General features: G+C 43.4%; 1 protein-coding gene across 2 annotated transcripts in view; it reads right to left on the bottom strand.

Moving 5' to 3' along the window:
* The window catches only part of LOC131877329 (teneurin-m-like), a 61,397-nt gene extending 48,152 nt beyond the window's left edge, over window positions 1-13,245 (bottom strand). For both annotated transcript variants that reach the window (XM_059222947.1, XM_059222949.1), the window contains exon 1: window positions 12,761-13,245. The gene's annotated coding sequence lies outside the window, so the exon portion shown is untranslated. The remainder of the gene's footprint in view (window positions 1-12,760) is intronic.
* Window positions 13,246-13,324: the final 79 nt, after the last annotated feature.

Genomic DNA, 13,324 nt, shown 5'->3' with positions numbered 1-13,324 from the left:
AAAAGGGTGGCCCAATATCCCACGAATGAACAGAATGAATTCCTCAATATCTCTCCTTTTCGCTGGTGTGGAACATCTTTTTCTCTCCTCTTCTTCTTTTCATAGATGGGAGGAAAAGGTTGTTGGGAAGGAAGTACCTATCCCTTCAGCCGGTTCCAATCTTGTGGATCTCGTGCGGCAAGTCCTCATATTTCCCAATGAGCATTTTTCGTTCTTGCACTTTTTCTTTGCCACAAAATGACTGTGGAGGCCTCGGTCTCTCTTCCATTAGTACTGTCCAAAAAGGTGAGGACGAACGACCATGACGGGGGGGGGAGGCAAAGCCCACCTTAAAGTCATCAGGTCCATTCCTTCTGACACCATTCTGAGAAATTTATTTGACGTTTAATACCTCTTAAACATTAAATATGATGTCTTTAGTTGCTGTAAACAAACACTTGCAAAATGTAGGAACATTAGTTTTTGCTAGTTTGCGATCCAACAATTGGACACAAGTATTGAAAGAGGCATATCATATCACAATATTTCATTATTTGCCTCCCGTCGAACTATAACATGGTTGTTTTTGTCAGATGGTACAAGGTGGTGACCTAGAAACCAGAACAAAACTCGCTGACACAAAGCAACATAAGGAATAGGGTGTGATTTCTATGACTCCAAAGGGTCAGTCAAACTGGATTATGTACTCTTGAATAGCCTGGAAAACCGCAAAGGAACATTGAAGGTTTTTCTCAAAAGATTCCCCGGTGCTTTTGGATGTTCCCCATCCGAACAAACTTGAGCACACCATTTGAGGAGGAAAAAAGAGGGGATTGCTCGTTTTTCGCCTTCTTCTCGTCAAGATGTTCTTGGTTGCTTTCATCTCTTGAATATATACCCAAGTACTACAAAGAGAGACTTCAGGCTGGCGTGCCAAACGAGGGAAAGGGGGAACGAACCATCTTTTTGTGTGAACAACCTATCATTCACATCAAGAGAATGGGAGTTGCTTTTTCTGCTCATGGAATACTCATTCGTTGCTTTAGCTCTCGAAGAACGTGGTCTTCGCAGCATTATCTTTTATTCTGAGACTGCATATCAGGAAAAACATGGGGGATGGGTGATTGACCGGAAAAAGGCAACACTGGAGGTCCTAGGATCCAATCAACAAAAAAATCCACACAAACTTGTTCAGAAAGGCATTCAAACAGTCACATACAGAACGAAGGAGTTTGGAAACCTATCAATGACATGAAAAATGGATGAGTTGACAATAACAGGCCATGAGGGATTGAGTTTCACAGAGGGTGGGAGAGGTTTTGCTCTGGTGAGAATAGTGAGAACACTTTGGCCCACCATATGTCGTAATAAATCTTTGAATTTAGCCCATCGGATCATCCTTCCCGTTCAAAGGGTAGTCGGTGCTCCTCTTCAGACCAAAGCCAATTTTTAGCACTCCATGCCTTCAGAAAAATGAAATATTGAGGCCATACATTTTGACTCTTCTCTGGTGTTGGTTGTGGTCGAAATGGCGACGATGGTCACTTTTCCTTCGGTCAACCCAATCGAAGTATTTACATTGTGACCTTGGAACCACCAAGAGCGCTACAAGCATGACGGTGAACATCAAGAGCAAGAGAGATGGAACATGATGCATGAGCACTGAGCACTGTACGAGTCAAGTGTGTCCAGAGACTCAGAAAAAATGGCAAGGGCACAAAAAGACAATTGCTCCAGAATCCACGGAGGCCAAATCCTTGAGGAGCGTAGAACTCCAAATATGCTCTGGTGCGAGTGGAACTCTAAGAGATGTGGTGGTGGCGCCACAAGCCTAACTTGTCACGGCTTTCACAGTTGAGGAAATCTTACCATCTGAGCCCTTAACTTGTCCACAAGAACAATCTCCCATAAGATGGCCTGTGGGTCTTTCATTCAAGTTGACAGTCCCAGATGACAGGGGAGACCATCAGGCGAAATGTCCAAGGACAAGACCACATATGGAATTCCATAGGCTATAAACAAGGCAACCAGTGAGACTGACGTCTAACTTTGTCAGTATGGAGCCATTTTTTTCTTCACTGTTGCCGTCTCTTTACTAAGACAATCCAACCGAGTCAAGCCCATGCCAAGAAATATACATTTTCCGCTACGCTATTCTGTACGTATGTGATTGGTTTGGCCCTTGCTAAGCGAGGAGCAAATGCTCTAGAACGAGGTAAGGAAAGTGGAACAAGTTCGATATTCAATATTCCATTGCCAAAATTGTTGACCAGGAAACCATTACCGAGTCAACATATCAAAGACAGAAAACGAGGACGAGGTCTGTTCTCACTCTATTGCCTAACGACCAGCACTACCAATCTTGTGGTTTTTGTCGAAGGACGAAGACCGAGTCAACACCAATACTTTCTCAGTGGTCTTTTCCCTGAACGAAAAGGCCTTGCTTATTGCCTACCATATCTGTGCACCTACTGGAGTCTTGTTTTCATACGCAATGCAGGCAGAAACAGACACGCTCCACAAGAAATATTGGTTTTTGTGTCATAGTTGACCTTCTGATGTTCATATGAACCTCGCATTGAAGAGGGCCTAAATATTTCATCCAACTGTTAACGTCTCCTCCAATGGGTCTCTTCCAAACGTACCTGGAAAATTAAGAGATCGTCGTCATCACCTGGGATACGTACCTTAAGTAAAAATATTTCTGATTTACATGATTTACTGTGACCGCTCTAATAGAACCCATGTTAACCATGAGTGTGGAATACTACGCTTCAACTCTAGTAAACTCTAGTAGACGCCTTTGGTGTTTGCACGTGATTTTCTAATTAGCAATTCAAAATGGGTTGATGTTGTTGCCAATGGAATACACAATGAGTCCAGCGCCACTTCAAAACAGCTTTTTGAGCATTTTCCACTCGATGTGAACACTGTTTCACATCAAGAGGCTTTTGAAACCACCCTGAAGCCGTATTCAAGTCATTACCATGATGGCATCAGACAAATTGGTCAACGGCCAAAGGTACAAATTGACTCGAAAAGAAGTGCATGTTTTCGCTCTTACATTTTTTCCTTCACAATGATTTCCATAAAAACAAATCATGGCCAATAGTTACCAAGTTGGGGTGCACCCTGCATACCACCCTATGCTATGGCGGACATGGAACATATGTAATCTCAATTTGTTCATACCGAGAGACAAAAACAAACTATCCAAAATGAGTCCCAGTCACCCCTTACGTACGTTCGTGGCTCGATTTGGCCATGGGGCGAAACCCTTTTAAAGCGTAAAATTGAAGCATTTCCTTCACCCTCCACTACGAGTCGTCCGAATGATCGCCACACATTCCCTGGAAATTCTTCCCTATTCAATCAGGGCATATTTTGAGACATCACTGAGGAATTGACGAAACTCCACAAGAGGCAGTCAAGTCACGAAGGGAGAGAACGATGAGAGCTACAACATGGCTGGCAACTGTTACTAAAGACCCAACTACCAAAGCGTCAGCTTTGTTGCTGTCCTCTTGCACTCACCACTAGCCCTTTCCAAATGGACTTCAGAAACCCCCATCAAGATATCGAGAATTTTGTTTTTTTTCTCTTGCTGAAGCCATCGGCAAAGCCAAATGATGACGACGACATGGGGAGTTCCTTACTCAAGCTAAGTAGTACAACAGTGTAAACTGCGACTAAGGTACGTCTCAGTACGGTATATGGTACGGAGTTGAACAGTACAGAACATTAACTGGTGGATTGGAGGGTATTGCGATTGGAACCTCTCACCACAACCAGCAGGGGGGTGGAAATTGATTTACGGAAAATATAAAACTGTGGCATTCACCCTGGTAGGCGGACGAAATAATTGGAGTGAATCGGTGCAATAAATTGATTGCTTCCAATGAGCCAAGCAGACACAACTTGAAAAATTCCATAAGTATCAGTCTCAGACGGGTCCACAAATCACACCTGTGTGCCTCTTAACCAATGCTGAAAACTATGCGACGGGTGTCCATTTGTAGCTTGATCAAACTGAGGCAGTCTGGCTTGGGACCTTTAAAAATGGACTTCGCTCGTTTTCCAACTGATGAATGATCAAATCCCTCTCGCAAATTCCTCTTGTCTCTAAGGGGTCTTTCTTTCTATCAGTCGTCTTTCACTCTCGCACTCTTCAGTGCAGCGTTCAGCCGGTCTAACTAACGACCCATGGTGGGTGCCACTACAGAGATTGAGACGATAAAAGTAGATACCACTCCACACAATATGGAGCATGCAAGACGCACGGAGTACTTATGCACAAAAGGACGGCTGACCAACCACAACGCCACAATTGCACATAGTCAGTGACCAGTTGCTCATTCAGGGATGCTTCACAATGAAGAGATTACCCTTCTGACAAAAGAAACTGGACCCGAGTAAGAAGAGTTATTTTTGAATTGTCAAAAAATGACAATGGTGTACTTGCGATCCGTAGGGCCGAGAGTTTTAAAAACCAACGGACCCAAAAATTTGCTAGCCGGTCCCGACATTGCCAATTGAACTCAACCAAACCTTGTTGACGACAAGAACTTCATTTTTATCAGATATCTTTTGAAGAGGCTTAATATCTGTTGTCGATGATTGGACGCAAAGGGTTGTTGTGGTGCTTGAATGTTGGGCCACTCACGGGTCTCAAGTCCACTTAAAAGCCTCTTGAATGTTGAAGAACCAATGTCAATCAAAGCAACAGTTGAACTTGGAGCCTCTCGAACAGGTGCTATTATTCAGCTAGACAAAATCTTCTTTGGATCGAATAACCAATAATATGTGCTTTGTGTGATAGTCAACAATATGAAAAAGCAAACTGCAGTTGCTCCCGTGTCTTTTCCATACATAAAAAATGGTTACGATTCTGACATTTCCGACCCAAAAAGGCCCAAACGCCACCGTCACACAAAGCTCATTCTACTGTGAAAATGGTCACACAAATTCATGCATTAGGCTCTCATTGCATTAAGTCGGGAGGTCTTTCGTCTGATAAAACCACACTCGCCATGAATAATTCATAAAGATCTCGCAAACATTCCTTGGAGCTGAGAGAATCTCTTCCCCTGGATGGAATCTTCAAAACCTTCCAGCAACTAGTGCTTCTCATTCATCTTCATTCTCTTTGGTCAGATCCCGAGTTCCAGTTCTGTGTCGTATTTATCATAAATCAAAAATCTGTTTACATTTTTCAATTGAGTTTATGATCCTCATGTGCCCATCCTTCACCATTCACATTGCATCGCCTACTCACCACTGGTTGAAAAAAAACATCAGTTCAAAGTTCACTCCTTGAAGAATCAAACAAAGCATTAACGAATATCTATTTTGGGGTTTTTTTCATATTAGGGCCGAAAACCGAGGTTATAAAACTCGACATCTTTAATTGAGTCCATCCACACAAATTCTGATCAGTGTTTTGCTAGGCAGTTTGTAGGAAAGCTAGTGGGTGGACAAAAATTCCACGCTTCATCCTCATACAACTCCCTATTCGATCCGCTCCACCCTCATCTTCTCTTCGTTCTTTCTTCTGTCCGGTCACATATTTTTGAATAATTATAGGCGAGAGGTTTGAAATTTTTCAATATTGTGACATTATGTGAAATAGTGAGGAAATTCTACAGCAATATGGGGCAGTCAGGCAGAGTGCAGGAGATGGGAGGATTGTTTCAAAGCAATTTGTATACACCGTCACGAATAAACGACTTGAAAACACCGGAACTGGCGGCAATCGACTCTTCGCTGTCATCAAAAAATGACGAAGGGCCGGGAGAAATTTCCACAATTGCGCCATCTGTCTAGTATACTTTCTCTAGTATGGAAAGCAATATTGAAACAGTTGAGAGAGGACCTCTATCTCATGTTGGAATGCACAAGTTGTTATTGAGACTCGGATCGGATCATGAAATGGAACGTTATTGTTCGACTTGACGAATTTGACACTCTATCAGGTTCTCCTGACCTCCCAGCAATCCGTGAATGTTGACTGACAGTTGCAATTTGTTGGAAAAAAATCAATCTTTTTGAAAAGCAATCTCGATCGACTCCAATGACAGATCAAATATCAAGGAAGCCCTCGATAGTGGAGCAACCTACAGTGTTCTACTGGTCTAGCTGTGATCCGACGAAAATCCTTAATCAGAGTTAGCCCTGAAACGCATCGTCTTATGCCTTTGCTCAGCGACCCCTGCGTTTTAAATGCAAATGACTTTCGGGGGAACTCCGCAAAATTAACTGGAACGAACATTCACTTCCCAAATTTCACTAAAAATGATGAATGTTGCAGATGTACGCTTAAGCGTTGAGTAACTGTTTTGGCTGGAGCTCGCCTTCCCTAGCCAACCGCGAGCTCATCTCATTGGAATAGGATTCTCTTGGGAGACTATTCCAACTTGACTGCCATGACAAATGAACCCCAACGATGACCTGTGAAAGCCAGAGTGCCTCATTGGGTTGGCTGACATTTTCCACGAATACGATTATAATTTGCTAAACGAGTTTATAACATTTCTTAGTAGGTTGGCGTGCCATTGGGTTCTACTTTGATGTCCTTTGGGCAAAAGAAGCAGTCTGATCATACATTCCTGGACCGCATTCAAAGCTTTCCCCATGACTGCTCCGTAAAGAGTGCTGACAAATCTTCTTGTTCGGACATCATTTATTCCTGTCGAACGGTCTCATTTACTACAGAGGCCTGCTTGCTCTTCCAAGCAAAAGAATACCGGGGCAAGTTCATATTGGAGTCATTCTGAGTCTGGCAAAAAACGGCGAAGGGGCTGGAATCTGTATTTAAGAAAGTATTTAAGAAGCCAGGTGTCTCCGTCTTCGTGTTGAATTAGATCAGAGAGTTTTAACGAAGCCATAGCTCCTTTTTTCTTTCTTTCGAAGAGAAGTCACAAAAGCATAATCGTCTCCGGTTTGGTCACGATTGTAAATCATCAAGCAACCCTTGAGTCTGGACACTTTCTATCTCATTGATTTGGGCTCGACAGATTGTTTTTGCTGGGCCAAGCTCGACTCTATTGTGGCACTACTAAGATGGATGAAAGCTCCAATTTTTGTCGTAGATGTCGTGGCGATAAGCAAATTTGGGTTCACTTCCCTTTGATATCCCTGAACAAGGTGACAAAAAAGGCATCATGCTCAATCTCAAATCACACCTTGGGCAAATTGATTCCATTTCTTGAATTGAGGCAAAAAGTGTTTGGGAGAAGAATTTCAATGGGCGTCACCGCCACTCAATTTCAATTTGTCCACCCCAGCCCCGAAACGGGCAAACAAGTCTCGACGTAAATCAGTCTCTCTCTCTACCGTTCTTCGTTCTCTTGCTCTCCTCCTTGAACAGAAGTAAGTTTGGATGGAGGTATTTCTCTTGTGGATGAATCTCGTTATTATCCCTAAGAACAACAACGGTTTCTGTTGCTCAGACACAGCTGGAAACAATCAAACTATGAAGACATCATCACTGAGTCAAAGCCTCCTTGAAAACGTATATCTCAGCCTAGATCTCAAATCGAATGGGAGAACGAATCGCCTGCACCTTACTTACCTTATAGCAATCGAAAAGTGATAGCACGGTGATAAAGTTGGAAAATGTATTTCCTTCAAAAGCCATATAATCTACGTTGGTCAGTTCATGAGAAAGAATCGAGTTGTCTCAACCGCATTTACTCTAAATATAACCCGAAACCACAATTGAATTTGGTTTTTGCACGACAAGCGATCCATCAATAAAGCAATTTCCCTGCATCTCCTACATGGCGCAAACGTGCGTGTGTGAATCGTGATGCTAATAACTTTGCCGAATTATGAAGACCTCCAGGATTGCACATTTCATTTAAGGGTTGGGAAAGAGCAATGTGAAGACATTTGACCATGAATGAACCGCGGCTTCCTCCCAAAATATCTGTCGCCACAATGTTGTTGGCAATAATGATGATGACGATCTGGAGAGCTGGATGGGGTTGACTGGCTGATCGGACTGGTTGAGGGCCAATTGACCGCCGGGTCAATTCAAAAACTTCACCTCCCAGCTTGTTCACCTCAATTACCACACAAAATGACCTGTCATCGTGATTTGACGAACAAACTTTGAGAAGCATTCCAAATAAGAGGCGAACAAATGCCTTCACGTGGAAAAAGAACGACTCCAGAAATGGATTTGACTCGAACAACGAAAACTATTTAGTAACAATAAAAAGCCAACTTCAATCGATGGGAAAGTAACAAGCTAAGCAATTCCAAGAGAGAAAGAGGGAAAGAGAGCGAGAGAGCGAGAGAGAGATCGTACGTACTAGGGGTATGTTCAACGGAACGTCAATAGAGTGAGGATGTTTATGGCCCCAATCAAATTAACCCGATTGATCCCCATTTTCAATTCTATGACTACTGAAACGTGGATCCACTTGATCGAGAAGGGGATCAAGGTACGTGGTGCGCAATTGGGACGTGCACATAGCTCAAGGTTTGAGGGAAAAGAGATCAAACGCATATCGAGCTTTATTGTTCGATCGCTGCAGTCTGCTGACAAATAGTGGAAGGATTTAGACAACAATTACTCCCGAGGTTGTAAAACTTGATCCAAATAAAGCCCCTCCATTTACGTTCACTTCAATCCATGACGAGGATGGCAAAGTCGACAAAAAATCGTGGATAAAAACGCGGGCGGGTTTGGATTCGAGCCTTCAATATCGAACGAGTTTCCCGCCTGACATCTCTATCTCGACAATCTTCATCTCTCGCTGTCTCGAGGTGGATGGTGGAGTCGCATGCCCGGAGTGTGAACGAGCAGATCTTCTCAGTTTCACTTACAATACTATTAGAACTATTCTACTTCTATGTACGTACGTAACGACATATAACGTCCACAAAGAGTAAACTAGACGGACATGCTAGTGTCGAAGTCACGATGTCATTGGAAAGAAAGAAGTGGCCAAAAAACGTGGACGCTCTATTCTGAAATGCCAGGGAGAGCTTGACAAGAAAAACAGAGCTAATAATCACTTGAGGGAGGAATTGAAGTTTTGAAGTTTGACTTGGAGCGTGTGGTGCTTGTCAAACATTGGGCCAAATTGTTCGTAAAAGTGCTTATCATCATAAAAAGTAAGGCTGATAGATTGGTAATGTGGTAATGTATTGAAATCGTATGCCTGGCATAACTACTGTCGTGCCATCCCTGTTTACCAAATTGGATATCATTTGCATTATCTCCGTCTCCCTTTCCCACCTGCTCCACCCACAAATGAGCAATACGGTGTCCTATTATCTACACCAAACCTGCACACACTGTCCGACTCGTCCGACTCTCCATCATCACTCTGTGATGGCTGCTGCCAGCCTTTTGTTATTCCGCCTGACTACAAATGTCGCTATATTGGAAATCGTTGTCTGGTCTAGGGCTGTCGTTTGGCCAGCGATTTGCCACAGGATTCTTCGCCTCTCGCCCGTCTGTAGTTAATCCACCGCTTCAAATGTGACACTAATAAGCATCCTTGACATTATGGAGAGATCGACTAATACTATTCATGGCAGGTTCGTTCGTGGACTCATAGTCTTCTTATGCTTAGTACACAGAGAAGACAATTTGACTCCTGGATTGCCTTGGACAGCTTCATGTTTCCTCCTCGGATTGGCACCAGTCTTCATCCTTCATGCGGCAACAGCATGGGATTGGTTCAGATCGCAGAGCAGCACTATTTGCCTTCTCGACAATGCCATTCAACACCAGCAATCAGCTCAGGCGTGAAGAGGATATGAGAGTTGACAGGCCCTGGAAAAGCTTTGCTGTTGTCAGCTTGGCTTCGACAAAAAGAAGGCAAAAGAGGCTTCCTCATGGGGATTTGGGTTCTGAATCAAAAAGAACTAAATCATGTCTGGATCTCTCCCGTTTCCACGAGTTTGAGACGTCAATTTTCGGCATTGGTGAGCTTAGATGGTTCCTTTATCAATTGATTTGGCGTGAATATAAGATGTTTGTCACCTTGGAGACGAACCGATTTTTCAATGTTTCGGCACCAAAGGTAAGAAAGAGAGATTGCTGATCTTGGAAAACGATCCCCTTGGATATCATCTTTTGTGTTTGCTCCAAACTGAGGAAGTGTGTGACAAGAGGCAGTCGAGCATGTTTGTTGCCTAGCTCGATCGCTTCGTGCTCTTCCCATCCATATTGGATAACAAACATCCAATAATAACCCACCCATGCCGTAAGCAAGTAACGCGTGCCCTGCCACCAAAGATCTGCAAAATCTCATTTCCAGCCGAAGAAAGACGAGGGAAAAAGAAAAACACGAAGAACGACAGAGAAAGGTCTTGATTTGCTTGACCGCTCTCAAACAATTAAGGTACACACTTCGAGGGGAAGAGGGGTTGGAATTAGATATTCGGGAAAGGGGTGGGTCCCCTGACAGGGTTTGTGGCCATATTTTGAAAACAACCTCTTACGTACTGTACTTACTACGTACAGTATCGTGCTATGCGCTACACATTGCACAAGCGTTAGTGAGACAGTAGACACATATCCGCTCTGACAACGAAAGTAGCGAGGATGGGTTGTGGCCGCTCCAACGGGTTGGGGGGCATTGTTATGATGACACATAATCAGGAGGAAATTGATTGATGAGCCAATCCAGCACCGGGCCAGGGGAATCAATGAGAATTGGAATTGAAAGGGATTCCAAAGTCATTTAGGGACATCCCAAAGCGACCCCACATACCCATTGAATGCGACAAAACAAAGCGGACGAAGGAGTATCTGAATGCCAGTTGGCGATGATATATCACATCATCGAGTCGCCAACAACTCATAAAGGAATTCACCTTAGACGATATACAACATTTACATCCAGGTTCTCCGCCATAATGATTGGTTATGAAAATCAAAGCTCCGCACTCATTTGAAGGGTGACCATGTTTTCCTTTGTCCCAGGTTGGATATCAGAGTATCCTTCCCCTCCTACATTGTGTTCCTAAAAGCACGATAATCCAATTTGAAAGCCCAGCTCAAACTCAAGTACATGAGGAGAAAAGAGAAGATGAAGAAGAGAGTAGGGGAATTGGACGGTAGACCTAGAGCAAACTTTATCAGTATCCGTGGACACTAGCCATGGTTGGGGACTTTCCTTGGGTAAATATGAGACAATGCAATTGGATCAGGGAAAATTCTTTGTCCAAACCCTCTAGGTTGAGTCGGAACACTATGGACTCACTCCATATGTTTGAAGAAGCCATGGTGCATGCGCCATCCTTGTAACTACGTATGTGTAGAAGGCAGGGGTCTGCATAACACTCTCGAGAAATTATCGCGTTTGTTAGAGCCATAATTTCTGAAGTTTCCCTTTCCAGCAACTGAACTTGGAGAGCTGCATTTCACCCATCTGCATCTTATCGCACTTCTAAGGCAACTTGGCCTACCACACTCGAAACTTCTACCACTTGTACCTACCCTGATCACTTATCTTGTTAATGGCAACGAGTTTGCTCTTAGCGTAAGGATCCAGCGCCTATCGCTTCCCTATCTTTCCAAGTGTTTAAGAGGGCAAATAAGAGTGCGCATAAAAAAATAATGCAAATATGTTATTGCGAGGGTGCAAGGAGCAACCTCGCCTGATCTGTCTCATTTAACACCCCATATGTTCTGTTAGTTTAGGAGGAACGAGAAAAAGAGCCAAGAATCGCAAATTATTTGCTTTCAGATATCTCATGAATCCGATGAAAACATACGGGGATGCACATTTAGCTCAGTTTCTTTTGGTTAATAACCAAGCAAGCATCAATGGAATATAGAACTCGTGGGTGGAGATAGGAAGAGAAAAGTAAAATAACTCCAAAACTTAATGTGAGAGATGTTTTTTGGGAGTGCAGAGTGCAACGTCCAATCAAACTTGGGAAATGAATGTCGCAAAGTACGATGAACAGCTAGTATTTCAAATGCACTTTTTGCACATTTGGTTACAACTTGTCAGATAAATGGTCATCAATACTTCAAACTTTAGACCAACAACACACAAATTCGAAACGGAATAATTCTCGTTACATTTCGAAAGTGTGCAGAAGACAGAAAACTTTAGTGAGCGTAAATTGCTATAAGGTCTTTTTTCCCTTTGAGTTGAGAGGTAAGGTATTTGTACTCGTACAAGTGATCACAACGCTGGTGAATGTGCCGGGAGTCGACCCAAAATGGTGTCATTTTTGATGGAACCAGAGTGAAGGCCATTTCGTGTCTCTCCCAAAGACCTTCATTAGGACCATTTTGCTCGCAATGTCCTGGAGACGAAAATCATGGAAGACGAAGCTGAGTGAGAGAAAGAGGAAAGAAGGAAGGAAGGAAGGAAGGAGACGTGCTACATGTCTCCGACCTAGATGGGATTTTTCTTCCTATTCTGAACAAAAGAGCCTTTAGAGCTTCATGCAAAAGTCACCAAGAAAGGAGAACCAGAGAGAGAAGCTGAGTAGTACAAGAAGTTGTTGTAGAAAAGGTAAAGAACCAGCTCCAGTAATCGTTCTTCTCCTACAACCCGGGATAGCTAAGTTCAAAGTTAAAGTTTCTTGAATATAAAAGTTGGACAGGATTTCTCTCTTATTTTCCAGCAAAAGTGGAAGACTGCTCGCTTCTCGCTTGCATATTTGATTCGACCGCATGTTTTCACTCTAGAACTATATGCTGGTTGTTTATCTCTTTCACCTCTTGTCAGTTGTGACACAGAGCTCTATTTGACCTTTACAAAACATCGAGTGATCAACTTTTCGAAAAGGGAGTTCTTACCTTCGCAAGAATTGAGTGATTTTCACCGTTGGCCAACGCCGATCAATTATTATCTGGGTCTTTTAGAACGCGGGTCACTATGATATTCGAAATATCTGCACTGACACTCAAACTTTCAAAGGAAAGGAGCCTTCAGTTTATTTTGAGACTGGACACTGTCGAGTATTGGTGGACTTGTTCAGACAATGACCTTGTCCTTGTCGTTCGTAGAAACTTGGTGGTTCTCTCCACTCGGCCTGGCCTTGGTTGTAAAGCCAAAGGAGAGGAAGAAAACACCGGCTACGTTCCGTGGTTCCGTGGTTCCAGCCAGCACTTGCTTGACTGGTTCTGGTTCTCTCGCTTTTCTGGCACTCACTACTACTTCTCTCTTTCAAACACAACACGCTCCTCGACGAGAACTGAACGACTCCATCCAGTGAAACCGAAATCGAGAAGAGCTCCAAGAAGACACGGGAAAACACGAGAACGGCGAGAGGATAGTCAAGGATGAGAGCAACGAGAGGGAGACCGACCGCCACCAGAGGCTCAATCACCCAACGACGAAGCTAGGGATGGGATTGGGAG

The sequence above is a fragment of the Tigriopus californicus genome, chromosome 3 (genome assembly GCF_007210705.1).
Source record: "Tigriopus californicus strain San Diego chromosome 3, Tcal_SD_v2.1, whole genome shotgun sequence".
In the NCBI taxonomy this organism is placed as follows: Eukaryota; Metazoa; Arthropoda; class Copepoda; order Harpacticoida; family Harpacticidae; genus Tigriopus; species Tigriopus californicus.
This window is presented reverse-complemented; position numbering and strand designations above follow the sequence as displayed.